Below are 20,085 nucleotides of genomic sequence, written 5' to 3' on the forward strand. Positions count from 1 at the left end.
CCCCAACAACAGATAAAACAGACTAACCATGTTTTTCTTTGACACCTTTTCCAATTATATTTTTAAATCTTCTTTGGATTCATTACATCCTGTAATCCTGCCAATTTGCATCATTTACTGCCATGCCTTCCCCTTGGAGGCAATACTCCCTCGCACATTCACCACTGTCAAAGGTACAGAAATCAGAAACATTCAGATCATCTCTCCAAAATGGTTTATGAGGCATTTCCTCCTCCCATTTATTTTTGTTGTGTGCGATGAAGAGTGACCAGGAAGAAACATCAATAAAATGTCATTGTACAAAAGCATCTCCACGCAGTTGTAATAATTTACTCCGTGGGCTGTGTTGCACTCACACCCTGCCCCATTATGGGAAATTGCCTCTACTTTGATGTAGGCACTCAATAAATGTGCAGTAAATCAGGGACCCGAGAAGGCCATGGGCTGTACCTCGCATGGCACAGGGCGGTTAATAAAGATCACTCAGTCCTAATTGCAGACGACTTCTCAGAGCTCCAGAACCACTGCTCCAGATATGCTGCCTGGGAGATGGGAAAATCAGGGGGTTATTTTGTCATTTTGTTTTATTTTGCCATTCAGACAGGGCAATTAATGACTGCAAACAGCTATGTTAATTTAGTGTTGGTGGCTACTACCAGCCCTAACTCTTTAAGGTTAAAATGAAATTAAACACCTTAATAGATTGGAAAGAAAAAATTTAAATGCTATTGACAACCTGCAAGTTCCCCAATGCCAAACACAAATTATGGGCATGACCTCTTTCTCTTTTTATTAATTGAATGCTGAGCTTAAAGCACAGTCCTGGTAAACATTTCCAAAGTCACTCCAGTGCCAGTTCTGAACAGGATGTGTAGAGGTAAAAGCCAAGAAATCAAGTGGCCACTGCACCTTTTGGGCTCCATGTGGTTCATGCCAATTCCATGTTCAGTGTTTAATGGCAGCAAGGTCACAATTCATGCATTTATTAATGTATCTGTTAAGCAGCTGGAGTGTGGCAGGCAATCATAGACCAGATGAGATACTTACTCTTTGCTTTGGAGATAGGGAAGAAAACACTTTATTTCACTCCTGTGGTTGATCCCCATCATTTCCACCCAAAATCACAACATATTTCTGGATGGTCCTCATACAAAAGATGGATTTTTGCCCTGTGTGCAAGGGAACACCACCTCTGTCTCCAGGATTTTGAGGGAAAGCTTTCAAGCAGATGGGAATTCTCTTTTTCCCCCAATAACTTTCTAGAACAAGGGTTTTGTAGAAGCAAGGAGTTAGACAACTTCTAATTGCCTCAAAAGTCATTAAAAAATTACAATACTTCCTTGTGCTTATTTTCACTTGCTGATTGATTTCTGCCTTTTAAGATGACGAATCTTGACATTTCAAAAAGAATACTCATAAGAGTTAAGATGATGACTCACAGAAGCTGAATTTTGTAGTTGTAAAATAGCTGTCCAAGGGCAACACTCACCCATAACCATGGAAGGAACATTTAAAATCACAGAGTGGTTTGGGTTGGGAGGAACCTTAAAGATCATCCAGTGCCACCCCTGCCATGGGCAGGGACACCTCCCACTGTCCCAGGCTGCTCCAAACGCCGTCCAACCCGGCCTTGAGCATTTCCAGGGATGGGGGTGGATGGCAGGGTGTTCTAACATACCCCTCCTGGGAATGTACCTGGAGATTCCTCCCTGGAGCAGGGACACCCCTCAAGGTCACTCCTTGAGGCTGAGCAAAAGAGATTTACCCTCAGACATGGGTGTAACTTCAATATCTACTTGATAATTATTAAGCTGCCTTTGAAATTACTGATTTAATAAGTAGTGCACTATAATTGTAGTTATAACTACCTATATTGTGTAGCAGATAATTCTGATTAAGGTCCTTTATTCTAATCATTATAATCATCAATTGAAATAACTAATTCATTTTGCATGTATCTGGTTTGCCATACTAAATCCTGCAGGACAGATTTGTAGAGAGGTTCAATTGCACTTGTATAATCCTTTAAATAAACCATCGACCAAGCCTGGGACTAGAATTAGATCCAGCCAGACTCACACTCCTCTCTGAGAAGGAGTTTAGGAAGCGGGGGGTCCTTTCTGCACCTTGGGGCTAAACAGGAGAGCATCTCTGACAAACTTGGTATGAAGTCTCTCTTCTTCTCTTGACAGTGCTGCTTGACTCCAGGGACCTCTCAACCCCAGCTTTGCCCCTTCTCACAGAGTGGTGGATGGTGAAAACAGCTCCCAGCCTGGCTGCATCCATGCCTCCTGTGACCCAAAACCTGGCTACTCGTATTTGTAGAAAAGAAACATCCCTACAGAAAAAAATGCACTTCTGCTTGAAACAATGAGAGCCAAAGTGGTGATTTCTTTCACAAAATGAAGGCAAAACCTGAGTTTGTTTTCCTCCCCTGAGGGCAGCACAAGCTGGTGAGTCGCAGCTGACACCTCAGGCTCTGCAGGGTCAAACAGGCTTCCCAAAAATACCCTTGTTCCCTGGAGCGGTGAGCCTCAGGAGAGCTCAGGTGGCTGTCCATGGGCATTGCAATTTCCTTCCTGCAGCTAGAGTTTATCCTGGGCTTCCTGGGAAAAGGCAGAGTGGGACAGGCTGTGTTTTAAGGGCACGGTGTGCTGGGCTGCAGCGGGGAGCCGCTGCTGTAACTCTGCTCTGTGGGTGCATGAACACAGACCCAGCTTGTCCGGGAGCACCGCACGGCACAGCGCTGCTTTCTCAGTCCTCTCCAGGACCTTTATCCCTCCTGCCCCTGTCCCCAGTGTCCCAGCGCAGACCCTGCCCACTGTGTACCCTTTGTGGTGATGGAAAGGTGGACCAGAACCACCTCCCTGGGACAGGGCTGGACCAGAACCACCTCCCCGGGACGGGGATGGACCAGAACCACCCTCCCAGGACAAGGGTGGACCAGAACCACCTCCTTGGGACAGGGATGGACCAGAACCACCCCCCAGGGATGGGGATGGACCAGAACCCCCTCCCTGGGACAGGGCTGGACCAGAACCACCTCCCTGGGACAAGGTCAGAGCACAAATTTCGGTAGAGCAGACAGGGTGACCAACAGGCGACAGACGAGATTATCACAAGCAGCTCAGTCAGCACAGCCAGTCAATAAACACCACCCAGCTCTCCAAACCGAAGAACAGCCACACAAGTACGGCCTTGGGGACACCTCATTTTTAATCATCTGAGCTCCTTCCCATCTCTCCCTTTGCCTCAGCCACGTCCCATTCTGGCAGCCAGGCGCTCCTGCCGTTCCTGGAAGCCATTGTTCCAGTGAGCACACAGCCCCTTTCCTCATCCTCCCCGAGCGGGGAACTGGAAATGTAGATAATTATAGGAAAAGGTTTTCAAACACACGGTTCCTAACTGACACATGCTCAGCTCTTGATGTGTTCTGTGCCTGTTCTCATTAAATTTTATACACAGCAAACCCGAACAAAAAGCTTGTGCAGTGTTAGGGAACAATGATTCCTTTTTGCCAGTAAAGAGGAGATTTATGGGGAAAATCACTTAAATCTGACAGTCACTGACATCAGTTCTTAGTTCATGAAAAGTGAGTGGGACCTGATGGATCCTCTTCTTTTCATCAGAAAGCTGCTGTTTTTCTTGTCTTGGCTGAGAGTGGGAAGTGAATAATGAGCATGTTGCTGATTAAAAAAATCCCTTACTTTCAACTTTAGCCAAAATTCTTTGCACTTATGACATGAATCATTAAAAAAATTCTGATTACACACCCCAAAACATTTCATTAAAGAACATTTTTTCAAGCACCTTTTCTGGAAAAAAATTTTAAAAATCTTTTCTGTGAGTGCAGCGGCCGCAGCAGGGAGGCACAAAAGAGGCTGATTTTGAAAAGGCGCCCAAGGGAGGTGAAAGCTCCACCCTGGCACATCCCCACCACACGCAGGCAGAGCGGTGCCTACACACAGCACCAGAGTTTGTCCAGAGAGCCCCTCGCTCGTGCTTCACACACCGTGGTGCAGCATCCTCCAGCCTGCCCATAGCAAAACCCCTCGGCACAATGCAGAGGCAGCTGGAGGGACAGGGCTCTGAGCGAGGAAGGACAGGGCTCTGAGCCAGGGAATTGCCTCTAACCACCCTTCTCCTGCAGAACAGAGCACCTGAGGACTGCATTCCCGATTCCACCCTGGGGAGCAGCACCATGCAGCTTCCTGGCACTGAGAGCTTTGTTTCACCTCCTTCTGAAGCTCTGCTGAGAGCCCTGACAGGAGCAGCAACCACAGACAACAGCTCCACCCCAGACCACCCTCTCCTCACAAATCAGTGGGGGAACAGACACACGGACCTGCTGCTTTCTAGTGATCCCTCCAGCCTGGTCCCAATTAAATAAAGGTCAGCACCAGAGGCCAGACAGGTGGAGCTTGGATGGGGAGACAGATGAAAGCACGCTGCTTTCAGCACAGCGATTCCTCCCCATTTATTTCTGGCTGGCTTCTGAGCAATTTACTCGGAGCATGGACAGAAAGACAGCCAGGTCCAAATGGAACTGCTGGAACAGCAGGAGAGGCTGATGCTGCTGGGTTGTGCTCTCCGACTGCATTCCTAGAAATGTTTTTTTGCAGGGGGAGCTCCATTTCTTTCCTATTATATGACAAAATGGGCCAAATGAGTTGGATTTTTGTTAAATGATGTAACAAAAATAAATTTCTCCACTGTATTCCTGCATACATTTATTTGGTATGAACTCAAAACACTACCCCAGTTTTATAGGTGAAAACCACCTAAAACCACTTTGGAAAGGTTGTGTTCAGGGTGGAGAGTCCAAGCTGGGCACTCCAGACTTCCAGGGTCCCATGGAGTATGAGCATTACCTTGAAAAGTCAAATCCAGCCCCTGCCTACAGAGAAGAGAGCAAGGAGGAAGGAAGGTGCACTTATGGTCCTGAATCCATGCTCCTGAACTCCCTCACAGCACCCACCAGGACAGGGAGGATCTCCTGCCCCTCCTGCCTCAGGACAGGCCCCTCTGCTCTGTTCCCATTACCTCAAGAGCAGAGCTCTCACCGCTCCAAGCGCCACCAGCAACAGGGCGATAATTGGTATTTTCCTTCGGTTTTACATGAGAAGCTTTTCAATAATTTTGTGCAGTATTTCAGTTCAACCAGGAGAGGGAATGTATAATTTATTTTGTTGCTTGATAGAATTAGTTGTTCTTAGCTTGCTGTGCCAGTACAAACCGTGAATGCAATATTTTCTAGTGTCCTTTTTCCTTGAGATTAGTAAATTTAATTTGAAATTCTGTATTCACAAGTAGTGCACTGGCTGAAGGCAAGCTGTAGAACAGATGACAAAGGTTATTACATATTTTAAATTATATTTTAAATATGTTTAATAGCTGTGGAGAAAGGACTTTTATGAAAATGGAAATTGGCAGATTAAAGAATGAGTTTCATGAAGTTGTTTTAAAAACACATGAAGTTAGTTTTCCTATCAGCCCTTAAAGGGCCAAGGTCTGCTTCTTCAGACCAAAATCCTAACTTGGACTGGGATTTCACTGAATTCACAATCATATTCTATACACTGATTCCAAACGCAGATGTAAAACTTAGGATGATTACTGATGGTCAGCAGTTCTCAAATACAGCTTTAAGTGTTCTTTTTCTTGTCACCAACCTTTAAGATGCTTTCAAAACATGGGTGATGTTTTTCTGGCTCTGTTCAACCCAAAATTTAGGCTTTTCAGAGCTAAATTCTGCCTTGGTCTCGATACAGTGATGTAAACAGGCAAAACCACCTCCACACTGGGAATTTGCAGCCTGATCATCCAGTCCTCAGCAAGTGGGAGTTTCCTGCGAGTATGAATAAGAGTAGGACTGAGCCTGGGGGGGGTTGCTGTATATATAATAGAGCCCACCCACTCCTCCTCAGGCTTCTGCTGCTCCTGAAAAGAACAAATTGAAGTAAAAGATGATGTTTGCTGCTGAAGTCGGCAGGTGCAACTGAAAACACAAAGGAATAGGATGTGACTCAGGAGGCAACTTGCTGGTTCTCACCTTATTTTCAAAACACTTCACTCTCACATTTGAGAATAAACGATAGCAGGGAATAAATGCCCAGAGAAACTGTCAGCTTCCCGCACAGAGGTGATCCAGTAGCACACACCCTGCCAGGGTGCAGCACCCGCCACCAGCCCCAGCCCCAACCCCTGCATTCAGCTCTGAGCCCACCACCAACCTCCCCATCGCCCGTGCCCTCACACAGGGCTTTGTCCTTCATCACCGTCAGTCTGACACCCAAAATTATAGGTGTCACCAACTTAGAGCCTGTGAGAGAAGAAATGTGCAATTTTAGGGCAGAGCATGTAGGGTCCCCTGGCTGTTAGAAACTGCTCTGTAAAGCCTCCTAGTATTTAATTATGCAAATGACTCCAATGACTGTGTGTTTTGTAGCATACCATGTCCTCTCTTCTTGGGATAAGCAGTGGAAGAAGTGGAAAGTTTCAATCTAATTTCAAACAACTGGCCTACCCTCCTCAATTTGAAAGGCTTTTAAATTTTAAGAGGATGGAATCCAAACGAAAGCACTGGTTCAGTCTGGAAAGCCACCCTAACTAGCTGAACCTAAAGAACAGCCACAAACGTGCATCCCACATAGTCTGTAACCTTATAAATTGTCTATTGGGATTTACATAAATTTCCATTTTCTTCGTCAACTTTATAGTACATGTTAATCTTAAATTATAGTTTCTTTTCTAGCATTGTCTGAGCCAAATGCTGCTATCAATTGATTCATATAATTACCACTTTCCTCTCTAATTATTTGTGGGAGTAAGGTACAGCAGGAAGGGTACTTTTAAGTGATAATGCAAAACATTTCCTACTTGTCTGCACCTAATTCATAAAAAGGTCATACGAAGGTTTTACAGCTGAACTCAATTAAGATTAAAATTCACACAAGTAGCTCTTCTAAGCGAATCCACTGATGTTTCCATCTTTAACATCTGGAAATCCGTTTGCACCAGGCTGGAGACAGCTCTGTCGACTCTGGCGGAAGGAGGAGGTGTCCCTCTGCTCTCAGTCCTGCAATGGGCAGGGCCAGATCCTTGTCCCCTCACAGGGACTGCTCCTCCCCACACACAGGAAGGCTCTAGGGGGGGTCGCATCACCCTGACCCCCACAGAAACCAAGAGGTGTTGAGCAGGTGTCCAATCCAACCCCATCCAGCCTGGCACCTCAGCTTGCCACAGGCTGCTTCTCCTCTCTACAAACATTTCCAGCAATATCAGAAGCAAAATTGCCCAAAGTTACAGCCAGTTATGAGTTATGCTGATGAGAGGAGGGACAAGAAACTAATTATTTTAAAATTAGCTTGTTAGAGGCCCAAAACCCCATGATCAAGAGAGAAAATTTCCAGCTAGGAGGAATACAAGACAATGCTATCTTCTAATTCTGATTATTTTCCAATTTCAATAGGTAAGAAAAGCTTCAGACATCACCACAAAATCCCTGGCAGGAAAGACTTTGAAGGAGGATCAGATCCAGATAGCCTGAATTTCAAACCTCTAAAGGCCTGGCATGAAAAGCCATAAAAAGAAGTATTTTTAATATGTTTTACAATCCCAGGCAGATGTCAGTGGTGCAACAGCCCCAGAATCAAACCGGCATTTCAGATGGTCCAGCCAAATGACCCAAATCAGTTGGCATCAAACTTAGACAGTGTGTGTAATGCTGCTACATAATCAAATTCAAAGTGCTAAAAAGGTAAAAATACACTTAATGCTGATCAGCACCACTTTTGAGGTTAAACAGCCCTGATTACATTTGATATTCTATGTCTGGACGTAAAAAAGCCCTGGAGAACTGGCAAATACTTAATTTTATTATGAAATTACTTTGGGTGAGGATCTTTATAAATGAGATCCAAAAAAATAGGTGTTGGCAGTGACTATGATTGAGGGAGAGGAAGGTTATTACCAAGGTTCCCCAGTGCCCCAGGTTTGATGCTATTTGAAGTTTCCATTAAGAGCCTGAGAGTGGAAACAAGCACTGAGAGAGCTCCCTTGGGGCAGGACCGCACCGAGGGGACACAGCCACCCACCAGGGTCCCCATGGGCTGAGGGACACAGCCACCCACCAGGGTCCTGTGGGCTGAGGGACACAGCCACCCACCAGTGCCACCATGGGCTGAGGGACACAGCCACCCACCAGGGTCCCCATGGGCTGAGGGACACAGCCACCCACCAAGGCCCCCATGGGCTGAGGGACACAGCCACCCACCAGGGCCCCCATGGGCTGAGGGACACAGCCGCCCACCAGGGTCCCCATGGGCTGGGGGACACAGCCACCCACCAGGGCCACCATGGGCTGGGGGACACAGCCACCCACCAGGGCCACCATGGGCTGGGGGACACAGCCACCCACCAGGGCCCATGGGCTGAGGGGACACAGCCACCCACCAGCCACCATGGGCTGAGGGACACAGCCACCCACCAGGGCCCCCATGGGCTGAGGGACACAGCCACCCACCAGGGTCCCCATGGGCTGGGGGACACAGCCACCCACCAGGGTCCCCATGGGCTGAGGGACACAGCCACCCACCAGGGCCCCCATGGGCTGAGGGACACAGCCGCCCACCAGGGTCCTGTGGGCTGAGGGACACAGCCACCCACCAGCCCCCATGGGCTGAGGGACACAGCCACCCACCAGGGCCACCATGGGCTGGGGGACACAGCCACCCACCAGGGCCACCATGGGCTGGGGGACACAGCCACCCACCAGGGCCACCATGGGCTGGGGGACACAGCCACCCACCAGGGCCCATGGGCTGAGGGACACAGCCACCCACCAGGGCCCATGGGCTGAGGGACACAGCCACCCACCAGGGCCCATGGGCTGAGGGACACAGCCACCCACCAGGGCCCCCATGGGCTGAGGGACACAGCCACCCACCAGGGCCACCATGGGCTGAGGGACACAGCCACCCACCAGGGCCCATGGGCTGAGGGGACACAGCCACCCACCAGCCACCATGGGCTGAGGGACACAGCCACCCACCAGGGCCCTGTGGGCTGAGGGACACAGCCACCCACCAGGGCCCATGGGCTGAGGGACACAGCCACCCACCAGGGCCCATGGGCTGAGGGACACAGCCACCCACCAGCCCCCATGGGCTGAGGGACACAGCCACCCACCAGGGCCCCCATGGGCTGAGGGACACAGCCACCCACCAGCCCCCATGGGCTGAGGGACACAGCCACCCACCAGGGCCCATGGGCTGAGGGACACAGCCACCCACCAGGGCCACCATGGGCTGAGGGACACAGCCACCCACCAGGGTCCTGTGGGCTGAGGGACACAGCCACCCACCAGGGTCCTGTGGGCTGAGGGACACAGCCACCCACCAGGGCCCATGGGCTGAGGGACACAGCCACCCACCAGGGCCCTGTGGGCTGAGGGACACAGCCACCCACCAGGGCCACCATGGGCTGAGGGACACAGCCACCCACCAGGGCCCTGTGGGCTGAGGGACACAGCCACCCACTAGCCCCCATGGGCTGAGGGGACACAGCCACCCACCAGGGCCCATGGGCTGAGGGACACAGCCACCCACCAGGGCCCTGTGGGCTGAGGGACACAGCCACCCACTAGCCCCCATGGGCTGAGGGGACACAGCCACCCACCAGGGCCCATGGGCTGAGGGACACAGCCACCCACCAGGGCCCATGGGCTGAGGGACACAGCCACCCACCAGCCCCCATGGGCTGCCACACCAGCACTGCTCGCAGCCCGTTGGTGGTGGTGTTGCAGTAGCAGCTTGGATTTGCACATGGAGGTTTTCCCTGGACAACAGTCATTTGATTCCTGTGGCTGATTTGCTTTTTGCATTAGCCAGCTGAGGGTGGGCACAGAGGAGATATACTGCAGCAAAAGATAATGCTTGTCTGCTTGGATCACCTTCAAAAGTTGAAGTTAAAAAAAAAACCAACTCCACAAACTTGGATTGGAATTCACATTTATTCATCTCATTTTTAATATGAATATTTTTCTCTGGTGTATTACAAAAAGCCTCCTTACACATATCTTATTTCACAGTCCCCTAAAATTCCCATGTATCTTGAACAGAAGTTCTGACTTGCTTTAATCCTTCAAAATAAAACAGAATTTAAGATGGTCTGAAATGCTTAGGCAAGTCTGCTGAAAAGGATAACATAACGTTTTTGTGAGACCTTACGAGAGCATCAGCACAGAGATGGCAGACGTTTGTTGTTGCTGGCTTTCTCTCAAGTGTAACAGTGGACTCCCGAGCCAACCAGTAAGAAGATACATCCAATGCTGTGTATTTTCTTTGGTCTGTCTACTGACAAAGTGGTTTTTTTAGTCAAGTATCCAGGTCGTCTTAAGCACTGACAAGTTATTTCCATCAGTCCCTGTTTCCTGACTCCTGCAAAGCCAGAAAATGCAGATCTCTGACAAACACTGCCAAAACACGCTGAAGCCTGAGAACCCCTGGTGTTTCAGAGTGAACTCACATCTCACCTCCACACAAATCCAGAGTGGGTTGGTTATTGAGGACTGCAGGTCGCAGGTCTGGAGTGCTCAGCAGACTGAACAGGTTGTCTCCTCTGTCTGTTGTTGACTTCACGGAGGTCAAACACAACAAACCTCCTAATATCCTCCGGGACACCTGGGCTGGCTATTCTTGATCACCCCCTGCCTACCTTGTCCTCCGTTAATCAGCAGGAGGAGGAGGTGGTCACAGTCTGGCCATGCTTGGTCTGTGCAGTGCTCAAGTGACAAATTATTGCTGAGCTAATACCTGACACATCCAAGTTGCAGAAGGTGGATCCAGACATTGTCCCCCTCTTAATGACGCAGTTTGCTCCATCCAGGACTCACCGTACGCAGTTTCTCACCCCAACATTTCGCCAGGTAACAGCTTTTCATTTCCTCCAGAATCACTCCTGGCCACTGCAGCCCAGTCTCAGGAAACACAAGAAGCATGCAATTAAATTCTCGTTTGTGGCCTTGTTCCAGCTCCTGCCTCTAATTTATTACCACCCTGGAGTCCTGCACAGGCTTCGCTCTCCGGACGCCCACCTTCTGCCTGTCCCTCCGGTTTACGGGGGAGCAGCAGCTGCCCAAAGCCTCCCCTATTGCTCTGCCATCTGCTCAGAAAGATTTGGTCTGCAAACATGGGAATAACACTCTATGCCTTTGTTTCAAGTTGCAGGAAAACAACCAGCTCCTTTCAAAGCCTAAATAATGGATTTCAATTTAGGTCTGATTTAGGCAAGGTTGGCCAGCTCTCATGGAGAGTTGTTCTACCCCACTACAGAGACATTTCACCTCTGAAGCCCCCTGACCACATCTCGTAGCAATGGAGACAGGACGAGACCCTGGTACCATGCCCCAGAATGGGATGAGCACCCTGTGCATTTCCTTGCCCACTCAGAGCCATGCATGGGTTTGTCCACACACAGAAGAGTCATCCCAGCCTTGTTTGAAAGCAATCCCTAAAAGAGGGGGATTCAGACCATGCAACCACAAGCCCACAGCAAAGGATTTCAGCCCCCATGATTAGAATGAGCAAACTGGACACAATCAGAGCCCTCAGGAACAGCAGTTTCACCGAAATCCAGCCAGACCCTGTGGGATGGCAGCCCCAGAGCAGCGCTGAGGCCACAGCAGCCCCATACCCAGTGATGCTCCTGGGACCCACCCAGGTGTTTGGGCCCCAGCACAGCTGGGAGTCTGCTTGCTGTGAGGTCAGGGAACAGAGGACAACCTGGTCTTGGTAGGAAGAGTTCATGGGATCTACCCCAGCCACACCCTAAACAAAACAAGGCCCTTGAAATTTTAGCTTTATTTCAGACAGCACAGTATATCAGATCAGGGAATAAGAAATCTTAGTTTTAAACTTTTCCAAACAAAGACAAAATTTACCAACTTCAGAACCTGACTGTGGTTCTCTCCTTTCCCATCATTTCACAGCTACAGATGGCATTTAAGCTGCTTTTGGATTTCCTCTCTTGGACAAGAGCTGCAGAAGCAGCTCCACTAGTGGGTTCCTCCACCCACATCCCACCAGCTCTGGCTCAGAGATGAAGTTCAACAAACACATACTACACACCAAAGTCATACAAGCTGCAGTGTGGAAATTCAAATCAGCACTAGCAGAATGCTGTCAGCCTTGTTGCAGGACTAACTCCTTCCCAAGCCTAAAGAGCCTCGGTTTCGATAATCTAAGCCCCATACAACTCCTCAAGTACCATATTAATCTCATAAATCATTTTCCACATCTCAGGTTTCTGGATGCATAGAAACATTTGTTATCATCCTGTTTTGCTGGCCTCCCCCATCATTCCTGTAACACCCAGCCCTGAGCACTCTCTCCTCCCAGCATTGCATGGGAGTGCTCAGCGCATGCCATGAAATATTAAAGGAGAGCGCCACGATGATTTCAGGGATCTAGAAAGCCCCATCAGTAACGAGGCAGCATCAGAGCTGCTTTCTCAGCCTGAGCCCTGCCGAGCTCCATCCTGGCTCTTACAGAGAAGCCTGACGGAGTGAGTCGGCTTTTCCTGGTAATTACTGGGAGGTTTTGTGTTCCGGTAAGCACAGCCGATCTCTGCAAACACACGCGCGCTTTAATGCAGGAGGACATTTGGGAATGGTTGTTATTGCTCCACCACGCAACAAATTCCTTGAGAAGCAAACCAAGGTTTTCTGTTTACACATCTGTACAAGATGCTGCTTGGAGAGAGAAGGGCTGATGTGCTCAGGCTCAGGAGAAGGCTGTGCCCTCACTGACCCACTGGGCACCCTCAGAGTGTGATTTGTTTACAAGGGAAAATGCAGCGCTTGGCCCTTCCTCAGAGTAGGGGCTAGAGCCACCCTTGTTCTTGGGACAGACTCTCCAGCAGCCCCACTGACCCGCTCCAAACCTTCATGTTCCCAGTTTTCTTACAGGTTCCTGGGAGCACAGAAGCTGCACACTCTACAAGCAAAGCTGGGCAAAGACAAGAGCTGAGGGATGAGGGCTGCAAGGGAGCCAATAGATCCCACCAGCGGCATGCCACAGCAGGACCCCTCGCTGCTTGCAAGGGAGGGGCTGCCCAGGGCACTGCAAGGAAGAGAGGGACACACTTTCCCTGAAGGTGACCCACATGGCCTGGGAGGACAGGCCAGCCTTGGTGCTAAACCATTTCTGTGCCACTGCAGACCAGGCAAGTGACCAAAGCGCTGGTCCATGAAGATCCCATGCTTGCTGCAGGGACCTGCTCTTCCTCCTTCCCTTGTCCTGCTGAGACCATCTCCAGTCCTGCCAGCACAGAGCTCTCTGGAAGCTGAAGCTCTGCTGTGGTTCTAACAGAGAGCTCTGCTAGTGCCACAGAGGTCGTGGCACTAGACACACACCACACCTGCCCAGGACAAGCAGCAGCAGCAGTGCAAGAAGAAAGACAGGGAGAACCTTTGTGGGTGAACTCAAAACACCCTCACAGTATCTGAAGGAAAAATAACTTAATTCCATTTGAACTGCAGCCATGCACCCCCCTGAGTCCCAGGTCCCCATGTGTTGCCTGCATGCCCATGCAGAGGCCCCACAGCTCCCACTGCCCAGTACCTCCTCCCACACCCCTTTACAGCCTCCTGGAGGAAATGCTGACCCCACAGCTGGGCCCACTGAGAGAGCAGAGCTCCACGGAGCAGCCCTTCCCCTGCCTGGAGCTCCTGCCCTGTCCGTGGCCGGCTGTGGCACTGCTGCCTCCCCTCCACGGAGGTGAGGGTGACATTTGCTGGTCCAGGTGGTTTTCAAGCACATTGCTCCTCACCCACCCCCGGGCAGGTACAGAGTCTGTCCTCACAGCACAGCTAAACCCTCCACTTGGAGAAAGTGTCCTGGGCCTGAAGGTTTTGCCTCTCCACTGCAGATAATGAGGCAAAGTGTTTTGTCCCTGTGTTGCATTTTAAGTCCATTTTAATTCAGTTTTTATAAAGCACTATTAAAACACAGAGTTGCATTACTTATTTCTGAGATGCTAGCAAGTGCTTCCTTCAGTCCTTTCTCCAAAGGGAACTTTTATAAACTTCCAGATTTCCATGTTTCTGTCCAACTGGAAGAGGCAGAGGCAGTGCTGCTTCTGAGGGTGCTCCTCTGCCAGCTCCGAGTTGCTGCTGTCTCATTCCCATTCTCCTCCAGCTGTGCCGTTCATAAAGGTGCAGATATGACATTATTTCACAGAAATTCATTGGGTAACTGAACATTGCAAATAAAGGTGTGTATTTGACTTTCAAAACCAGTTCCAGACATACTGTGTTCCTATACAGCCTATCTTCCTTTTTCATATTGATGTCTTTCCTTTTGCATTTCCTGTTTGAATTATTGCTGTGCCTGAGACATGATTTACATTTAGTGTAGCTCAGAACAACAAAATGTAACATTATGTTATACAAGGCTAATCTTTCCTTATACAAACCTAATTCCAAGGAGCGGTGTGCACTCGCTGATCCAATATGATCTAGGAAGGCAGGTTGTTAGATTTAAACAAGTCCCAGGTAGGAATTTGTTACAGGTGACAGTCCCTGAGCAGTTAGACATACACTTGAAACGCACTCCTAATGACAGCATTATGATCATGAAATGATGGTTAAGGAGTAGCTGACATTCTGTGACTGTGCTTTATGTTCCCTGGAATAGCAGGGCTTTAATCATAGGGAAAACTCGAAAGAATTTCACCGACTTTCACCTGTTGCTTGTGCTGCCACGTGCTGAAAAAAAGAGCTACATGAGGAGATGATATTATATAAACAAATTGAGAAAAGACAGAATCACAGAATGGGGTAACAGGATCATACTGACCTCCTCTCCTGAGGATTCCCCTCATCTGAGGGAGAGGGGAAGGGTGCTCAGCAGATTAGCAGCACCTTCGTGTCTTGTGCGAGGAGAGCAGCATCCACCCAGGGCCTTTGAGGCTCCCACCGGCTCCCTGGCCAGAGGGATCCATCAGGCCAGACTGGGATGCTGGACGGCAATTTTTGCCTCAAACCTTGCAGGTGCTGCTCCACAGCCTCCTTTGACAGGGTTCTATGGCTTTGAGCTAAACAAGAATTGGTTCTTTTTGTAGGAAAGCTGAAAAACCAGTAAATGGGAAACTTCTGCCAGGTTTCCCTTACCAAGATCTTCTTTTTCCTCCCTCAGCAATGTGGCTGGGAATGGGAAATGGAGGGAACTCGCCTTTATTTATGAAAAGAGCCAGTTCCCCAGTCTGGTGGGTTTCTCAGCATTAGATTAACTGCACACACCAGACTGTCCTCTGCCATTGCTGCCCTGCCATCCCACGTGTGCGTGGGGGAGCGAGGAGGGGACGCCCTGCACCCCAGCTCACAACTCTGACAACTCTGTGCCCTGGCAATCTCGCCCAGGATCTGGCATCAACAGGACTTTCCCATCATACATTCCAAAATTGCAGTGTCAGGATGACAAAGCACCGACAGCGGAGAGCCAGGCCACGGCTCGCCTGCCTTTCAGCATTAAAATGGATGAAATGAAAGTCAATTTTTCAGCTTCCAAACAGTCTGTGGTAGGGGAAAACATCTCCACTCTACTTGACTCATCTTATCTCCTTTTCATTCCCTCCCTGGCTGGAGTATTTGCCATCTCCTGCTCTCTCTGGGGCTCGCAGGGAGCAGCCAGGGGTGCAGCGCTGCTGGGGCACGCGGCACGGCACGTGTCAGGATGGGGAGCATCCTCCAGTACCCAGTGCCTGTGCCTGTGTTTCTCACCACAGTGCTGCTCTCTGTGAGGAGGAAAGGAGGCAGATACTCACTAATTGTGGTGACTTCTCCCTGAACTCCTCGTGTGCGTGGTCAGAGCCCCCATGGCCATCACACAGCTGATGTGCTGGTGGTGACAGTGCCCGTTTGCACTGGAGAGGCCCTGATCAGGGAGGGCAGGGCAGGGCTGTGCAAATATTTCATAGAATCACGGAATCACATTGTTGTTAAGGTTGGAAAAGCCCTCTGAGATCATTGACTCCAACCATCAACCCAGCCCCACACCATGCTCACTGTTAAATCGTGCTCTCAAGCGCCACATCCACAGGTTTTTGAACACTTCAGGGATGGTGACTCCACCACTGCCCTGGGCAGCCTGTGACAGTGCTTTACTACCTTTTCCATGAAAAAATATTTCTTAATATGTGACCTAAACCTCCTCTGGTGCAACTTGCAGCTGTTCAGTAAGGTGTAACCTCTCTCAGGAGGGGTTAACCGTCTAAAAGGTTTCTGCCCTGCCTGGCATGGAGGATGGCCTCTGCAGGGACACTGGGCACCTCTCCAGGTGGAGCTGAGTGGTTTGTGATAGATTGTTTTTATGGTTGAATTATGGTTGGCTGGGAAAGTATTGCAAAAGAAAGGAAAGAACTTCATGCCTGAAGGCACTTTCAGCAATGTATGAAATAAAAAATATATTTTAAAGCATGAGGAAGAAAACAGAAATGCAGTCACATACAGAAGCAGGCGCAAGTGTTTCTGTAAGTAAAATGAGCAGTGATGCCAGTGGTAGCTTAGGGACACAAAATGAGCAGCACAGGTGCAGAGCAGCGCATCACCTCAGCTGCTGAAGATGTTCCTTGTCTGCCAGAGCTGACAGAAATCCATGTTCTTCTCTAAACAAGCCTTTTTCTCCCCAAGGAACCCTTGGCCCTGAACCCCCAACACATGCAGGCCCTTCTGCTGTCGCAAGGAGCAGCCAGAATTCTGACACTTCTAAATGCTGCAGCATTCAACATCCCAGGGCAGTGCAGACAGGCACCAACCTGCCACAGCTGAGGACAGGGAACTTCCAAATGGAGAGAAATGGCGATGCAAGAGGAAGCTTTGGGTAAAGTCCAAAAGGTGGGTGCAGTTCCAATACCCTGCTGTGCTGACATCCCAGCTCTTTACACACATCCCTGAAATATGTCCATCACTAGCCCTGAAATATTAGGAGAATAGTAACAGGTGACTTGAAAACCCTTTGAAATATGGCAAAAGTACCTACAGTGTATGGCTGGTGATTATGTGGAGTCACCGGGGGCTTGTTCCATCATCAGACCTCTGCTCGGTTTGGTTAATGATCTCCTTTATGATGCTATCAAGTTGGAAATGTTTTGCATCAAGCAATCATCTTTCAAGGCCCTACTTTTACTGAAAATTAGTTCATTGGAGGTGCAGAGCAGCCCAGTAAGTGCCCATTTGAAAGCAGAAGTGCGAAGGTGCTGCCAGAGTTGGAAGTAACCATTTCTGCCTGTGCAGTCCTGAAGGTGCAGCTCCCCCAGCCAGGGCTGTGCAAGCCAAACCCTCACAGTCAAGGTTAAAAGTCCCCACAGGAAAAGGAGTCCTGACAGATGACACCTACCACCAGCCACAGTGACTCCTTGGAAAGGGGTAACCAAAGTAGTAATGATGCTCGAGGCCAGTCATAGAATATCCCGGCTTGGAAGGGACCCACAAGGACCATCATGTCCAACTCCAGTGTTTGTGTGCCACAGATAATTTTAATTCAGTTGTATTTTCTAGATTCCTGCTATTTCTGATGGATTTCAAGCAAGCATTTATAAATAAGCAGTAAAACCCCAATTTTTTTAAAATCAAAGACATTTTTTGCTTGTGCAGTTAATAAAATGTTGTGTCAAATTGATACATATTAGCAAGCCCAAATATTTAAGAGAATACATTTTTGTTTATGTTAAAAGATTTTTGTCCACTGAAAAAGCACTTGACAGAAATATTTTAATCAGAGCTTTAAAATATCAGATGTCTTCAATGAAAGGTCAGGCCTCCAGAGCAGAGCAAATAGCTCAAGAGGGTTAATTAGCAACAAAAGACTAAACAAAAGGAGTCTGGAAGATGTCTCTGAAGGAGACAAAGCTCTAAAGATACATTAAAGGCCTTTGAAAAGCAGGATGGGCTTTTTCCACAGCAAAATCTTTGATACGCAAAGATGAAGTTCCAGCTCCTGCAGTACTGCACCTTGTTTTATGTTTAAATATGGGGTCGTGCTTATTAACCACTTATTTGGCTATGCTTTTTAGCAGGTTCCATGGAGAGGCACCTGAACTGGCTTGGCAAGGTGTGGGAAACAGTGCTGCTGGTGGGGTGTGGGGCTGGGTGCTGGGGTGTGCTGGGTGTGCTGGGGTGTGCTGGGATGTGCTGGGTGTGCTGGGATGTGCTGGGTGTGCTGGGATGTGCTGGGGTGTGCTGGGATGTGCTGGGTGTGCTGGGATGTGCTGGGGTGTGCTGGGATGTGCTGGGATGTGCTGGGTGTGCTGGGATGTGCTGGGATGTGCTGGGGTGTGCTGGGATGTGCTGGGGTGTGCTGGGGTGTGCTGGGATGTGCTGGGATGTGCTGGGGTGTGCTGGGATGTGCTGGGGTGTGCTGGGTGTGCTGGGATGTGCTGGGATGTGCTGGGTGTGCTGGGATGTGGTGCCTGTGGTGGGTGCGGGGTCGGCAGCATGGCAGCAGGGCCACAAGGAGCCTCTCGCAGCCCTGGGACCGGCACTGCCCCACCACAGAGCAGTGCCAGGGCCGTGGGGCTCCCTGCTCCAGGAGTCCCAGAGGAAGAGAAGGCAGTCCTGGGAAGCTGCCATGGCTGCACAGCACGAGTTCTCTGTGGCAGAGGGGGTGCTCTGTCCCCCACCCAGGCACGGGTCAGGACCGTCCCCCCGGCAGAGCTGACCCCTTTACTCCGAGCTCACCAGACCCCATCCACGCTCTTCCCGTAGTGGTCTTGTAGGGAAATAATTAAAGACGAGAATTCCCTCAGATCCCTGCCCTCTGCTGAAATCAGAGAGCACTGAATCTATTAAATATTTTGTCTGCGAGCTTTTCAGAGATCCTGGTGATGTGAGGAGCGCGCTTTCCCGGCGGTGTCCGTGAAACAGGCGCGGGGCTGCGGCAGCGCCTGAGCAGCGGCGTGGCAGAGGGGGGGACACTCCGCTTTGAAGCCAGAACAAACCTGCCACAGATGCCTCACGCTCCGCATCCTTTCATTCCGTACATCCAATTAACCTCTCCTCGCCAAGGAGAGAGGACACTCTCCTTTGATTGGCAGTGCTTGTCCTGGTGCCGGTGGCTGGGGTTCAGAAACGCGGCTGGAAAATCAGGCTTTATTAAAACATCCTTTAGCACTTGAAATGGATTCCAGTGGTGTATGGCTAAGGCAGGAGATAATTCAGCATTTGTTACTTACTGTCAGAATACAGAATTAGAATTTATAGTGCAAGTCCTAGTGTCAGAAAGCCTAATGTACCAGCAATTGAATTTCGGTGTGGTTTGTAGCCTCACATCAGCTGCTCCTTTAGTGGGAGGGGTGGGAATAATGCTGCACGACTCCATGATACACTTACACCACAGAGTTAAACCTGAGTACAGACAGAGAAGCAATTTGATGTATCTGTGGTGTGTGTGTGATGAGCATTTTGTCCTCACCAGCATTCACTGACTGGCATCCTTTGGAGGAGAAGCATATTTTTGGAGTTATTTTTTCCTTAATGAGTGCTCAGGCTTTTCCAGCCTGAATCAGCATCTCCAGCTCTCAGTGTATTTTATCTGTGTATCTATAGCCCTACTTAGCTGAAGCAGCACAAAGATGGGGATACACCCATAATGGTCAAGAAGAAGTGGCCTCAAGTTGTGCCAGGGGTGGTTTAGGTTGGACATTAGGAACAATTCCTTCCCTGAAAGGGTTGTCAGACCCTGGAATGGGCTGCCCAGGGCCATGGAAAGGGAGCAGCAAGTTGTTATGTGAGGGCAGTGACTGATCACTCAGCAGGAGAAAAACTCATGGCACAAATGATTCCATCTTTTTTTAAAACTTCAAACACTTCTGCCACAGCTTCTATAGGAATGCGTTCTCTCCCTAGATGCCACCGGGATGTCTGGATGCCGGCAGGTGGCACGGTCGGGCGCGCTCGGGTGCTCGGCCTCTGACACCTGAGCCCACCCGAGCCTGCCCCTGGCCTGCCCGGAGCAGGGGGAGCGGGGCTGGAGAAGGAGCCTTGAACTCCCAGCTGGGCACGGCTCCGTGCTGGCTGCTGGAAGGTCT

Source organism: Coloeus monedula (genome assembly GCF_965178545.1).
Source record: "Coloeus monedula genome assembly, chromosome: 9".
NCBI lineage: Eukaryota > Metazoa > Chordata > Aves > Passeriformes > Corvidae > Coloeus > Coloeus monedula.